At 44.2% G+C, this 14,773-nt stretch overlaps 1 protein-coding gene across 1 annotated transcript in view; it reads left to right on the plus strand.

The window, feature by feature from the left end:
* Positions 1 to 14,773, plus strand: part of LOC126109600 (alkylglycerol monooxygenase-like) — a 202,645-nt gene that overhangs the window by 13,490 nt on the left and 174,382 nt on the right. The gene's annotated exons all lie outside the window — the stretch shown is intronic.

A 14,773-nucleotide genomic window follows, 5' to 3' on the forward strand; every position in this document is an offset into this window, starting at 1 on the left:
TGTTCGAAGTGATGACCATTGGTATCAATGCAGTGCTGCAATCTTTTTATCATGGACTGAGTGGTATTCCTTATCAAATCGGCACTTATCGAAGCACATGCTCTGACAATTCTCTCTCGTATATCGTGCAAATAGTAAATATTCGCCGAATATCGCGTATCTATCTAACGCCCCATTAACATGTAAACACCATTCGACGGTTTCGCAATGCAACACTAATAACAACGTAAGACTAGTACATCGAATCAAGCGAATGTGAATCATGTGTTCCTTCGAAGAAAAAGTCGATATGCTTCTCATTTACGAAGAATGCCAACGAAATTCAGTGAGAGCTAGAGACTTATACACTGAAATATATCTTCCACGTACTCATCCTACGTGTATGATAAATTTCGAAGAACTGGATCTTTAAAGCATCCGAAACATATTTGGCAAAGGAAAGTTACTAACGAGGAAACGGAAATTGGTACTGTAGCCACAGTGGTTCGAAATCCTTGTGTTAGTTCGCTCCAAATCGCAAGGGAATCTAACATGAGCCAGAGTAGTGTTGTTCGTGTTCTGCATCGCCATAAATATCATCCGCACCATATCAGTCTCCACCAAGAACTAACTGGTACGGATTGTATGGGTCGCATTGAATTCTGCCGACGGGCTCAACTTCAGATTTAGGGGAATGACGCATTTATTTATTTATTTATTTTTATTTACGGATGAGGCTACATTCACGAACCAAGGAAATGTTAATTTGCATAACATGCATTATGGGGCAATTGAAAATCCGTGTTGGCTGCGGCAAGTTGCCGGTGAATGAATGGTGTGGGATTCTGGAGAACAGAATTATAGGTGCCCATTTCATCGAAGGAAATCTTAATGGTAGGACGTACACCACATTCCTGCAAGAGAAATCAGGTCTGGTACTTGAAGGCATACCTTTAGGAACAAGGAACAGAATGTGGTATCAGCACGACGGGTGATCGGCACATTTTTCGCTGATGGCAAGAAATGAGTTGCAGAGACAATTCCCAAATCGTTGCATTGGACGTGGAGGAGATGTTTCGTGGCCGGGTCGTTCGCCAGACTTGACGCCTCTGGATTTTTTCTTGTGGGGATTCGTAAAAAACATTGTTTATAAAGACTTTCCAACTACAAAAAAAATGGTTCAAATGGCTCTGAGCACTATGGGACTTGAATTCTGAGGTCATCAGTCCCCTAGAACTTACAACTACTTAAAACGTCGAACATCTTCTGTAAATGGACGTTCATGGCACCTTTGTGACTTTCGTTGAACTTCAAAGACCTTACTGTTGCACATCGCTGGATTCGTTTCGATAGCCGCTATCAGAAAATAAGTACCAAACTATAGCATCCCATTAAAAGAAACAAAGTTGACCATCATATCTCCGATGCGACCCCACCTAGCAACAAAAAACCAACGTCATATTGTGGCCCCCGTTGTACCATGCAGTTTTTGTCCAACAAACTATCATGCTTTCGGAGTTACTCTTGGCGGCAATAGTTAAGACTCGCCCTGTATAGTGCACGTAATACCAGTTCATCCGTTCTCGATAAAGATTGACCGTCTCAGCATGACGTAATTACTACATAAAACGTAATATCCAGTCATTTTACTTTCTGCGACGGATTTTTAATTAATGCAGCCGAGTCACACGTGCGCAGCACGAGAGAGGGAATCCCTGTTGCTATTGCTGGCTGTTGCGTAAGGTGCGGCGGTCGCCGTCTCAGCGCAGCATGCGCCTTGTTTACGTTGCGTCGCTCCTGCGCTCAACATCAAACAGAAAACAACGGCTCATATGCAGCAACAGCGTCCCGCCCTGGCCTCGCAATGAATCGCCTAGGAGTTGTACCACTTTTATTCCGATCCATCAATATTTTTACTTGGCCGACGAAGTCGAAAAATCGATGAAAAAAACCGTATTTTTTTATCAAATGGCCGTCATTTTCTTTCCTACTGTCCAAATAACTTAAGCGAGGTCCAACTCGTTAAGAATCTTATATACTTCGCTAACGTCAGCTCAATTTTGATTTCAGACGAGCCGGATGACCTGTGACGTACCACGCGTGGAGGTCTACATCGAAATTTTGTTCCGTTCCGACGGCAGATCCGCCCTTGCTCTTCGACATTTCCGGTCAAAAAAATTCCAGTTTGTAAAGAAAATATCAATAAACATATTGACGAAATTTGACATTGATATCTATAACACATCCCGAGAAAAAAATTCTCAAAGAACATACTTTTTTCGGGCCAAATATGGTAAACCTTCCCTTAAATTAATACAAGCGCCAAAGTCGTACGCAGTGCCTAGTACTGACTTCTAAAAACACATTCATTTACACTACTGGCCATTAAAATCGCTACAACAAAAAGAAATGCATATGATAAACGGGCATTCATTGGACATATATATTATACTAGAACTGACCTGTGATTACATTTTCATGCAATTTGGGTGCCTAGACCCTGCCTGAAAAATCAGTACCCAGAACAACCACCTCTGGCCGTAATAACGGCCTTGATACTTCTGGGCATTGGGTCAAGCAGAGCTTGGATGGTGTGTACAGCTTTAACACGATACCACAGTTCATCAAGAGTAGTGAGTGGCGTAGTGTGACGAGCCAGTTGCTCGGCCACCATTGACCAGACGATTTCAGTTGGTTAGAGATCTGGAGAACGTGCTGGCCAGGGCAGCAGTCGAACATTTTCTGTATCCAGAAAGGCCCGTACAGGACCTGCAACTTGCGGTCGTGCATTATCCTGCTGAAATGTAGGGTTTCGCAGGGATCGAATGAAGGGTAGAGACACAGGTCGTAACACATCTGAAATGTAACGTCCACTGTTCAAAGTGCCGTCAATGCGAACAAGAGGCGACCGAGACGTGTAACAAATGGCACCCCATACCGTCACGCCGGGTGATACTACAGTATATGGCGATGACGAATACACGCTTCGAATGTGCGTTCACCGCGATGTCGCCAAACACGGATGCGACCATCATGATGCTGTAAACAGAACCTGGATTCATCCGAAAAAATGACGTTTTGCCATTCGTGCACCCAGGTTCGTCGTTGACTACACAGTCGCAGGTGCTCCTGTCTGTGATGCAGCGTCAAGGGTAACCGCAGCCACGGTCTCCGAGCTGATTGTCCACGCTGCTGCAAACGTCGTCGAACTGTTCGTGCAGATGGTTGTTGTCTTGCAAACTTCCCCATCTGTTGTCTCAAGGATCTAGACGTGGCTGCACGATCCATTACAGCCATGCGGATAAGATGCCTGTCATCTCGACTGCTAGTGATACGAGGCCGTTGGGATCCAGCACGGCGTTCCTTATTACCCTCCTGAACCCACCGATTCCATATTCTGCTAACAGTCAATTGAATCTCGACCATTGCGAGCAGCAATGCCGCGATACGATAAACCGCAATCGCGATAGGCTATAATCCGACCTTTGTCAAAGTCGGAAACGTGATGGTAGGCATTTCTCCTCCTTACACGAGGCATCACAACAACGTTTCACCGGGCAACGCCCGTCAACTGCTATTTGTGTCTGAGAAATCGGTTGGAAACTTTCCTCATGTCAGCACGTTGTACGTGTTGCCACCGGCGGCAATCGTGTGTGAATGGTTTGACAAGCTAATCATTTGCATATCACAGCATCTTATTCCAGTCGGTTAAATTTCGCGTCTGTAGCACGTCATCTTCGTGGTGTAGCAATTTTAATGGCCAGTAGTGTATATGAATTTACATTGATGATGCCTCGCCACGGAAGATAAGCGATTTATTGCCTACGGCTCGAAAGTAGAGAGGTAAGACATTAGTATCCCCTTCTTCAGCTGACCCCTGTCTTGTTGCTGAAAAAAATCGGCACGCCAGCCGTCGTAGCCCGGGCAACTAACCGAAGAGCATGCACCGATGCTGCGGCCTGCCTCCGCAGTTGTGGTTACCGGGCAACGCCGGAGTGCGCGTCGTCAGCTCGTTGCTACCTGGCCCCGCTGTCGTTACGAGGCGGCGTATGCAGCCCGCTAGCGGGTGGAACGCGTCAAGCCTCCCGCCAGACACCCACCCACGCCCGCAGCGCTATTCTTGGCCGGGCCTCGCCTCCTGCAGCGGCTGCCTGCTCTTCCGCAGCCATTACATCCAGTGAGCCAGCCCGACTCACTGGACGGCCTTCACGGCTGTGTCGGTGCGATCCCGCTCACCTCTTTCCGACACCATTGACACGCTTTTCCGCGCCCAAGGCGGCGGCCCGACGCCCGACAACAACCCGTCGGACGCTTCATCCAAACGCTGTTAGCCAGCTGAGGGCAGACTCGCACGAGAGTAGCATGAACAAAAGTCTCCTACCTTTAATATCTTTTAGCCCAATCTCTGTCAGAGTCAGCAAAGGACCTGGAAGAGCAGTTTAACGGAATGGACAGTGTCTTGAAAGGAGGATATAAGATGAACATCAACAAAAGCAAAAATAGAATGTAATCGAATTAAATCACGTGATGCTGAGGCAATTAGAAAAGGACATGAGACGCTTACAGTAGTAAATGAGTTTTGCTATTTGGGGAGCAAAATAACTGATGATGGTCGAAGTAAAGAGGATATAAAATGTAGACTGGTAATGGCAAGGAAAGCGTTTCTGAAGAAGAGAAATTTGTTAACATCTACTATAGACTTAAATGTCAGGAAGTCGTTTCGTAAAGTATTTGTATGGAGTGTAGCCATGTATGGAGGTGAAACGTGGACCATAAATAGAAGAAAACAATCTTTCGAAATGTGGTGCTACAGAAGAATTCTGAAGATTAGATGGGTAGATCACATAAGTAATGAAGTATTGAATAGAACTGGAGAGAAAAGAATTTTGTGGCACAAATTGACTAGAAAAAAAAATGGCTCTGGGCACTACGGGACTTAAAATCTGAGGTCATCAGTCCCCTAGAACTTAGAACTACTTATAGCTAACTAACCTTAGGACATCACACTCATCCATGCCCGAGGCAGGATTCGAACCTGCGACCGCAGAAGTCGCGCGGTTCCTTACTAAAGTGCCTAGAACCGCTCGGCCTCCACGGCCGACAATTGACTAGAAGAAGGGATCGGTTTGGAGGGCATATTCTGAGGCATTAAGGGATCATCAATTTAGTATTGGAGGGCGGCGTGGAGAGAGACCAAGAGATGAATACACAAGCAGATTCAGAAGGATGTAGGCTGCAGTAGGTACTGGGAGATGAAGAAGCTTGCACAGGATAGAGTAGCATGGAGAGCTGCATCAAACCAATCTCTGGACTGAAGCCCACAACTACAACTACAACTACAACAACAATAACCCAATCTCGATTCTTCAAACAGTCTAACTCCCATGTACGAGGAGCGTTCAATAAGCAATGCAACACATTACTTTTCTTCGCCAATTTCGGATGAAAAAATGCGGATTTTGCTGTGGGACATAGTGGAATATTCCTGTTATAGCCACTATAGTTTCATGAAGTTTACATCTACATGTACATCCATACTCCGCAAGCGACCTGACGGTGTGTAGCGGAGCGTACTTTGAGTACCTCTATAGGTTCTCGTTCTCCCTTCTATTCCAGTCTCGTATTGTTCACGGAAAGAAAGATTGTCGGCATGCCTCTGTGTGAGCTCTAATCTCTCTGATTTTATCCTCATGGTTTCATCGCGAGATATACGTAGGAGGGAGCAATATACTGCTTGCCTCCTCGGTGAAGGTATGCTCTCAAACCTTCAACAAAAGCCCGTACCGAGCTACTGAGCGTCTCTCCTGCGGAGTCGTTCACCGGAGGCTATCTATCATCTCCGTAACACCTTCGCGATTACTAAATGATCCTGTAACGAAGCGCGCTGCTCTCCGTTGGGTCTTCTCTCTCTCTCTCTCTCTCTCTCTCTCTCTCTCTCTCTCTCTCTCTCTCCTATCAACCCTATCTGGTACGGATCCCACACCGGTGGGCAGTGGTCAAGCAGTGGGCGAACAAGTGTACTGTAACCTACTTCCTTTGTTTTCGGACTGCATTTCCTTAGGATTCGTCCAATGAATCTGTCTGGCATATGTTTTACCGACGATTAATTTTATATGGCCGATTACATTTTAAATCGGTCCTAATGTTTACTCCCAGATAATTTATAGAATTAACTGCTTCCAGTTGCTGACCTGCTATATTGTAGCTAAATGATAAAGGAGCTTTCTTTCTATGTATTCGCAGCACATTACACTTGTCTAAATTGAGATTCAGTTGCCATTCCCTGCACCATGCGTCAATTCGTTGCAGATCCTCCTGCATTTCAGTAGAATTTTCCATTGTTATAAGCTCTCGATATACTACAGCATCATCCGCAAAAAGCCTCAGTGAACTTCCGATGTTATCCACAAGGTCATTTATATATATTGTGAATAGCAACGGTCACACGACACTCCCTTGCGGCACACCTGAAATCACTCTTACTTCGGAAGACTTCTCTCCATTGAGAATGACATGCTGCGTTCTGCTATCTAGGAACTCTTCAATCCAATCACACAATTGGTCTGATAGTCCATATGCTCTTACTTTGTTCATTAAACGACTGTGGGGAACTGTATCAAACGCCTTGCGGAAGTCAAGAAACACGGCATCTACCTGGGAATTTGTGGCAGTGCTGTACGTAGCCTTCAAAGTAGCGTCTGTAACGGAGACGCTTTTCAAGCAGAGAGCACTCATTGAGTTTCTTTAGGCGGAAAAACATAACATCGCAGATATTCAAAGGCTCTTGCTGTATTTCTACAGACACATGTCAGTGAACAAAAGCATGGTGACCCGTTGGGCGAGACGTCTGTTATCATTGCAACAAGGTCATGCAACCTTTTCCGACCCCCCGCGTACCGGCCAGCCGCACACAGCCGTGATTTCCCGCAACGGTGGCACGTGCGGACACTCTCATTGGAGGTGATCAGCGGATCGCAGTCAAACACGTCTTTGCACAACTGGACGTCTCTGATGGTAGTGCTGACACATTTGTCCACCAGTTGGGGTATTCCAAGGTGTCTGTCCGCTGGGTTCCTTGCCACCTAACGGAACACCATAAAGAGCAACTGCTAGCGCTTTACGAGGGTGAGTCAAATGAAAACCTTAAAATGTTTAAAAATATTATTTATTGTGCAGAAGTGGTACAAAGCTGATCAATTCTCCCCCACGCTCAATACAAGTCCTCCAGCGCTTACAAAGAGCATAAATTCCTTTAGAAAAAAATTCTTTTGGTAGTCCGCGCAACCACTCATGATCCGCGTGCCGTACCTCTTCATCAGAACGGAACTTCTTTCCTCCCATTGCGTCTTTGAGTGGTCCAAACATATGGAAATCACTTGGGGGCAAGGTCTGGTGAGTATGAAGGAGGAGGAAGACACTCAAAATGCAGGTCTGTGATTGTTGCAGCTGTTGTACGAGCAGTGTGGGACCTTGCATTGTCATGTTGCAAAAGGACACCTGCTGACGTCGCCTTGATTTGATTGCAGGCCGCAGAAGATTTTGTAGGAGATCTGTGTATGATGCAGTGGTGACAGTGGCCCCTGTAGGCATGTAATGCTCCAAAACGACACTTTTTCTGCCAAAAAAAGTCAGCATAACCTTCCCTGCTGCTGGTTCTGTTCGAAACTTCTTTGGTTTTCGTGTTGAGGAATGGCGCCATTCCTTGCTCGCTCTGTTCGTTTCCGATTGGTGGAAGTGAACCCAGGTTTCGTCCCCAGTAACGATTTTTGCAAGGAAGCCATCACCTTCTCGTTCAAAGCGCCGAAGAAGTTCTTCACAAGCATCACCACGTCGTTCTCTCATTTCAGGAGTCAGCTGCCGTGGCACCCATCTTGCAGACACTTTGCACATCATGCACAATGTGGTGTGCTGACCCATGACTAATCTGTAAACAAGCTGCAGTGTCATTCAGTGTCACTCGGCGGTTTTCCTTCACTATGGCTTCAACTGCTGCAATGTTCTGTGGAGTCACAACTCGTTGTGCCTGACCTGGAGGAGGAGCATCTTCCACTGAAGCCACATCATTTGCGAACTTCCTACTCCATTCGTAGACCTGCTGCTGTGACAAACGTGCATCACCGTACTGAACCTTCATTCGTCGATCAATTTCAATAGGTTTCACACCTTCACTACGCAAAAACCGAATAACACAATGCTGTTCTTCCCTGGTGCAAGTCGCAAGCGGGACGGCCATCTTTATACTGATACTGCCACGGTATGTGTGCATCTGCACAATGCTGCCACCTGCAGGCCGTTCTGCACGCTGTTTGTAGCAGGTTTACCAACGTACAGGATAACGTCGCGAAATTTCGATTTGTTATTACAAACTTAAGGTTTTCATTTGACTCTCCCTGTTACGAGGCTGATCGTGACAATTTTTTATCGAACTTCGTTACAGGCGGCGAAACCTGGGATTATCACTTCAAACCGGAAATGAAACTGCAATCAATGGAGCTACGCCACACCACGTTTCCTCCGAAGAAAAAGTTTAAAGTCGCACCCACGGCCGGTAAAGTCATGACGACGGTCCCTCAAGATCTTATTCTGTTCACTCTCTTCCTTTCATTGTACATCAATCAGTTGAAATTTATTGTGCTGCGTTCAAGAATTTCAAGAAAAGACTTGAGCGTCTCTATTACTGAAATGCAAAGGACATTTGTTACCTTCCCGTATAAATCAAAAAATAATGATGTGTGACCTTCCCGAACAGAAAATAAAAATAATTAAATTTGGATAATTAAATCCTGACGTATGAAAACTGATAAATGTTAACTCGCGAAAAACTGATAAATTTTGACGTAAGCAGCGCTACTACATGGACCTGTGAAATCGACCTGAGTCTGTCCGTGAGAAATAAACTGAAAAATTCTTACGTCGTAATGGTGTCGCCGGATAACGCTGTCTATATATCTGCACGTAAATGGCACAGCTTAGTGCAATGCTGGCCTACCTAATAATACTGGATAACATTTGTATGAGATCTGAATTACTAGAAAAACTACTTAGTGACAGCTGCACAGCTGGTCGTCTGATTACTAAAGAACACATGACTATGATCTGACAGGAATTCTGGAATATTTTAATTTAGATAAATGACTGAATCGGGACTGGCAATGACTAGAGGGGAAATTATACTTTTATAGTTGGCTGGTAAAAACAATTATATTTTGAAAATTTTTTACGATATTGATAAAGATATTTTTGCATTCTGAGGACAAATTTGGTTTGAAACTTCCTGGCAAATTAAAACTGTGTGCTGTACCGAGACTCGAACTCGGGACCTTTGCCTTTGCGGACAAGTCCTCTTCCAACCGACCTACCCAAGCGCAACTCACGCTCCGTCCTCACAGCTCCAATTCCGCCAGTACCTCGTCTCCTACCTTCCAGAGTTCACAGAAGCTCTTCATTCTGGGAACATCCCCCAGGCTGTGGCAAAGCCGTGTCGCCGCAATATCCTTTCTCCCAGAAGTGGTAGTTCCACAAGTTTCACAGAAAGAGTCTGTGAAGTTTGGAAAGTAGCAGACGAAGTACTGGTGGAATCGGAGGTGTGAGGGCAGGTCGTGAGTCGTGGTTGGGTAGCTCAGTCGGAAGAGCAAATTCCCGCGCAAGGCAAACGTCCCGAGTTCGAGTCTCTGTCCGGCACACAGTTTTAATCTGCCTGGAAGTTTCAAACCAAATTTGTCCTCAGAATGTAAAACTTTTGTTGGCTCCCGCCATCATAGGGGAAAAAAATGACTAGCATAATAAAATAAGAGAAATCAGAGTTCGCAGGGAAAGATAGAGAAGTACGGTGAAGGTGTTCCAGTGTACCCTCTGCCAAACACTGTCTGCAAAATATTTTGCGAATACGGTTAACAGTGAGGAAGAGAGAAATTAAAACGTCGTGCCTCATGTGGAAGATGATTCATTTTGTGTGTGTGTGTGTGTGTGTGTGTGTGTGTGTGTGTGAAATCTTATGGGACTTAACTGCTGTCATCAGTCCCTAAGCTTACACACTACTTAACCTAAATTATCCTAAGGACAAACACACACAAGGGACCGATGACCTCTGCAGTTTGGTCCCTTTAATCCTTAAACCAACCAACCAACCAACCAAACACACACACCCATGCCCGAGGGAGGACTCGAACCTCCACCGGAACCAGCCGCACAGTCCATGACTGCAGCACCTGAGACCGCTCGGCTAATCCCGCGCGGCAAATGATGATTCATTGTGTGCGTGACGGAGGGGTGGGGGTGGTCAGCGAGAATATGTCTAGGAGCTTGAAACTGCGTGTAAAGTTCGTTGCAAGTGGCTAAGTGCCGTCGTTCTCAAATACTGGATGACTGTAGTCTGTTTAATTTTTTCTCTGTGAGTTACGCCACCTCAACATGTAAACTCACCTTCCAGTCTTGTAACGCTTCAGTTGCTGTGTTATACCATTAACGCAAGATTATACCATTAAATGAGTAGACTATGGGAAAATTTTAAATTTTTAAACTAGATCAATTTTATGAAATACTGAAAATCAAATTTTTTTTCCCTCTGGAATCCGTTACAAACGCTCCCCGAAACTGAAACCGTGCATGATGGATCAAGTTAGCTGTTTAGTAGTACAGATATCGCGCATAGCATCGCGGAGTAGCAATAGATTTCGGCCGACATTCACGAAATTCACTACTAACGGGTGCACAATCAAGACGATATTGTAGAAAGCGATGCAAACAGTCTGTCATATTCGTTATGGATAATTTCCACATCTTCGTTACAATGTTATCTTTTAACGCTCACTGTAAACAAACTATCCAGTCAGTTTCTCAGCTAATAAATGAAAACGTTCCAAAGAAAGCAGTCTCATCAGACCTTGTAAATAATGATAGCGGGTCATGTCTTTTACTACTAATTCCCGTGTCATGATTTTATTAGTATTAAAAAATCTGAACATACTAAGTCAGTACTGCTGCCCTTATAGTGTTTTGTATAAAAAAATTTACACAAGAATACACCTGAGGATGTACCTGCAGGATACGAAATCGCTTGTACCAGTCTCTGAGCGATTACAATAAAACAGCTAACGCAGTAAATTGGGCTCTCGATCAATTTTACCAGCATTTCAACACCTCGGTACATTTTGTTTGAGTGTTCCTTTCAGAATGTAATAGCAATCTCAGTGGCGCTATCTAATGGTCGCTTCTGAACACACAAGAGCCAGCTTGGTCGCTTCTGCATCTCCCTACTGTCGCGCCTCTCAGCTGTAGAGCTACTGTTATCTGAGCAGTCACTCAACCTTATCTCGTCGCGAAACTTGAACGGAAGCCTTCGCGCAAACAACGCCGCATAACACCCGTGACCCCCCTGTAGGAGATACAGCTGTCCATTTTCAACTGCGCATCTACCTGCAGTTGTAAACAGCCCCGCGTAACGCTCTGCGTTAACACGTTCCCGCATACGTTTTCTGACGCGTGTCAACCATATTGTAAACGACGCCTTTCCCTATTTTATTTATATTAATTACGCCGTTTTCTGGTGAGAGCTAGAAGCACGAACTATCACTTTCAGTTTTTGTGTAAGAAATAAAAACTCGAATTACAGAATTGTAGGAAGATTGTAATATCTGTATTTTCCGCCCCAGAAAATTATGAATCAAATAAGCCATTCTCAAGTAAGTAGAGCTTTTAGCAATGAGCAAATAGAATCCAAGCTTACGTAAGCCACATATCATAAAACATTAATTCATCTGTGAATTCCGTGTTATCTCCTTTCCGAAGGCACACAATAACCAAACAAACTTGAATAGCAGTACTTCTAAGTTAGTCGCTTAAAATTCGGAAAAAATATAAAATGCTTCGATATCATAAAATGCACATTATAGTAGTCAATAATGAAAATACAACATAATAAGCTGTTTCGCTACTCAACTTTCAAAATCTGTACAAGTAGCTTTTCTAAAAATCGAAAACTTACGTATATCGTCAACTTTCCTAATAGCAAGGTCATGGTAGTTAATGGAGCTATCTTTTTCAACTTCAGTAAAAGTTATTTTTGAGAGCATGCTATCTATTGCTTGGGCAAATGCGTTGACTTCAGTGGTGTCTCCTCTTATCAGTAATGAAATTTCGTCGTTTATATCATTTTGTATTTTATCTGTGGAAAGTTGGCAAAAAAATTTATATTGTAAATCGTTCACAGAAATACCTGCTAAAGTACCAGCAACACTATTACCCATTTCAATCGCACCTTTTTGATAATTTATTTTGTTATTGAAGATCAAACAAATTTAAGCTAAAATGGATTCTAGAAATGCAATTAGTTCTATACACTCTGCAGTGCTGATCTTGTCATGGGACAGGAGATTACGTCTAATAATGTCAATAGTTTCTTTTATTGGCACGTTACTGTAGAAGTTTTTTACATCCATGGATGATAATGTCGCATTATTTGGTGTACGTATATCCGTGATTGCTTTTGCTAGCTCAGAACTGTTTTTGCTCCAAAATAATTATCGAACGTGTAAACTGATTTAAGTTTATTGTTCAGAAACTTATTTAGTTTATAGCATGTTGAGGACATATTGTTCACAATCGGAGGAACCGGATTTCCATCTTTGTGAATCTTAACTTGAGATCTAAGCAGGGGAAGCTTGACATTTATCATTTTAGGCGATTTGTTTCCATATTCGTTAAGAAGAAACTGGGAGCTGTCAGTCTGATCCTTCTCAATTGGATCTGTGTGAATTTTTATAATATCGTTTACTGCAAAAAGCTCTTTCGCTTTTCTAATGTAGGCATACCTGTTTTTATAAAATAGGTATACCTCTTCGTATTTAAAGCTGCAGGTGTATTTGTGTTTTTCCCATATTTTGCTCCACATCTGTGGATACTTATTATAGACTGAAACCTGTAGTATGATGATAAAAAATTTGTACCATAGACGTGAAGCAAATGCAATTTATTATTAATTTAAGTGTCAGGCAATGTTTCCTGGAGGTTTTTGGAGTGTGTCCTGTGGAAGAGAAACGTGGACGATAGGGAATTCAGACAGGAAGAATGCTGAAGATAGGACGGGTGGGTCAAGTAAGAAACGTGGAGGTATTGAACCGAATTGAGGAAATCAATAAATTTATGCCACATCTTGGTAATAGTAAACAAATTCAGGTTGCGGTAATCATTCAGAGATTATGAGGCTTGCACAGGATAGAGCACGATAGACAGCTGCATCAAATGAGTCTTTACATGAAGACCACAACAATAAACCTAATGCCTGTAGCTGGATGGAAGGTGAGACTTAGTAATAAAAGTGCGGAATCAGGTCATGGTTCTCAATGATTTAGCGGTCATTGGCAAGCCACAGTTCTAACGTGACAGACGAAGGTGTTAATGTGTTCTAGGTCATGTGGGTATCTTAAGACTGGTGCAAGCTACGGGTAAAGGACAGCAATCAAATAGAGAAAGGGAGGTGACTTACCCACTGTATCATCCCAGCGTACGGTGGGGGGGGGGAGGGGGGGGGGAGGAAGGAAGGAATGCTTGAGGCAGTTAACGCAGTGCTTGACCGAACATGCAATACTGCAGATTAAGAAAACTCTCAACAAAAATTGAGCAAAAAATAATCACCACCATCATCACCGTTATCGTCGTCGTTAGCAGCGATTTATCACAAAAAAGCCTTTCCCAGATTTTTCCACGCACTACAGTCTTCTGTATGATTTACAGTGTTACACAAGGCCATGTAATAGATTGCTATCAGTTTTTTATATCCTGCATTCCAGTAAAGAAGATTGTCATCAAAGTTTTTTACACTGAAGAGCCAAAGAAACAGGTACATCTCACTAAATTGTGTAGGGCCCCCGCGAGAACGCAGAAGTGTCATAACACGACGCGGCATGGACTCGACTAATGTCTGGAGTAGTGCTGAAGGGAATTGACACCGCGAGTCCTGCAGGGCTGTCCATAAATCTGTAAGAGTACGAGGGGTGGAGATCACTTCTGAATAGGACGTTCCATGGCATCCCAGACATGCTGAATAATGTTAATGTCTGCGGAGTTTGGTGGCCAGCAGAAGTGTTCAAACCCAGAAGTGTGTTCCTCGAGCCACTCTATAGCAATCCTGGACGTTTGAAGTGTCGCATTGCCCTGCTGGAATTGCCCAAGTCCGTCGGAGTGCCCAATGTACACGAATGGATGCAGGTGATCAGACAGGATGCTTACGTACGAGTCATCTGTGAGAGTCGTATCTGGACTCCAATTGCACACGCCCCACACCATCACAGAGCGTCCACAAGCTTGAACAGTACCCTGCTGACATGCAGGGTCCATGGATTCATGAGGATGTTGTCTTCATACCCGTACACGTCCATCCGCTCGATACAATTTGAGACAAGGCTCGTCACACCAGGCAACATGTTTTTAGTGAAATGTTGGTGTTGACCGGCCCAGGCGAGGCGTAAAGCTTATGAAACTTCCTGGCAGATTAAAACTGTGTGCCCGACCGAGACCCGAACTCGGGACCTTTGCCTTTCGCGGGCAAGTGCTCTACCATCTGAGCTACCGCCCGGTACTCACAGCTTTACTTCTGCCAGTATCTCGTCTCCTACCTTCCAGACTTTACAGAAGCTCTCCTGCGAAACTTGCAGAACTAGCACTCCTGAAAGAAAGGATATTGCGGAGACATGGCTTAGCCACAGCCTGGGGGATGTTTCCAGAATGAGATTTTCACTCTGCAACGGAGTGTGCGCTGATATGAAACTTCCTGGCAGATTAAAACTGTGTGCCCGAC

This window comes from Schistocerca cancellata, chromosome 12 (assembly GCF_023864275.1).
Source record: "Schistocerca cancellata isolate TAMUIC-IGC-003103 chromosome 12, iqSchCanc2.1, whole genome shotgun sequence".
In the NCBI taxonomy this organism is placed as follows: domain Eukaryota; kingdom Metazoa; phylum Arthropoda; class Insecta; order Orthoptera; family Acrididae; genus Schistocerca; species Schistocerca cancellata.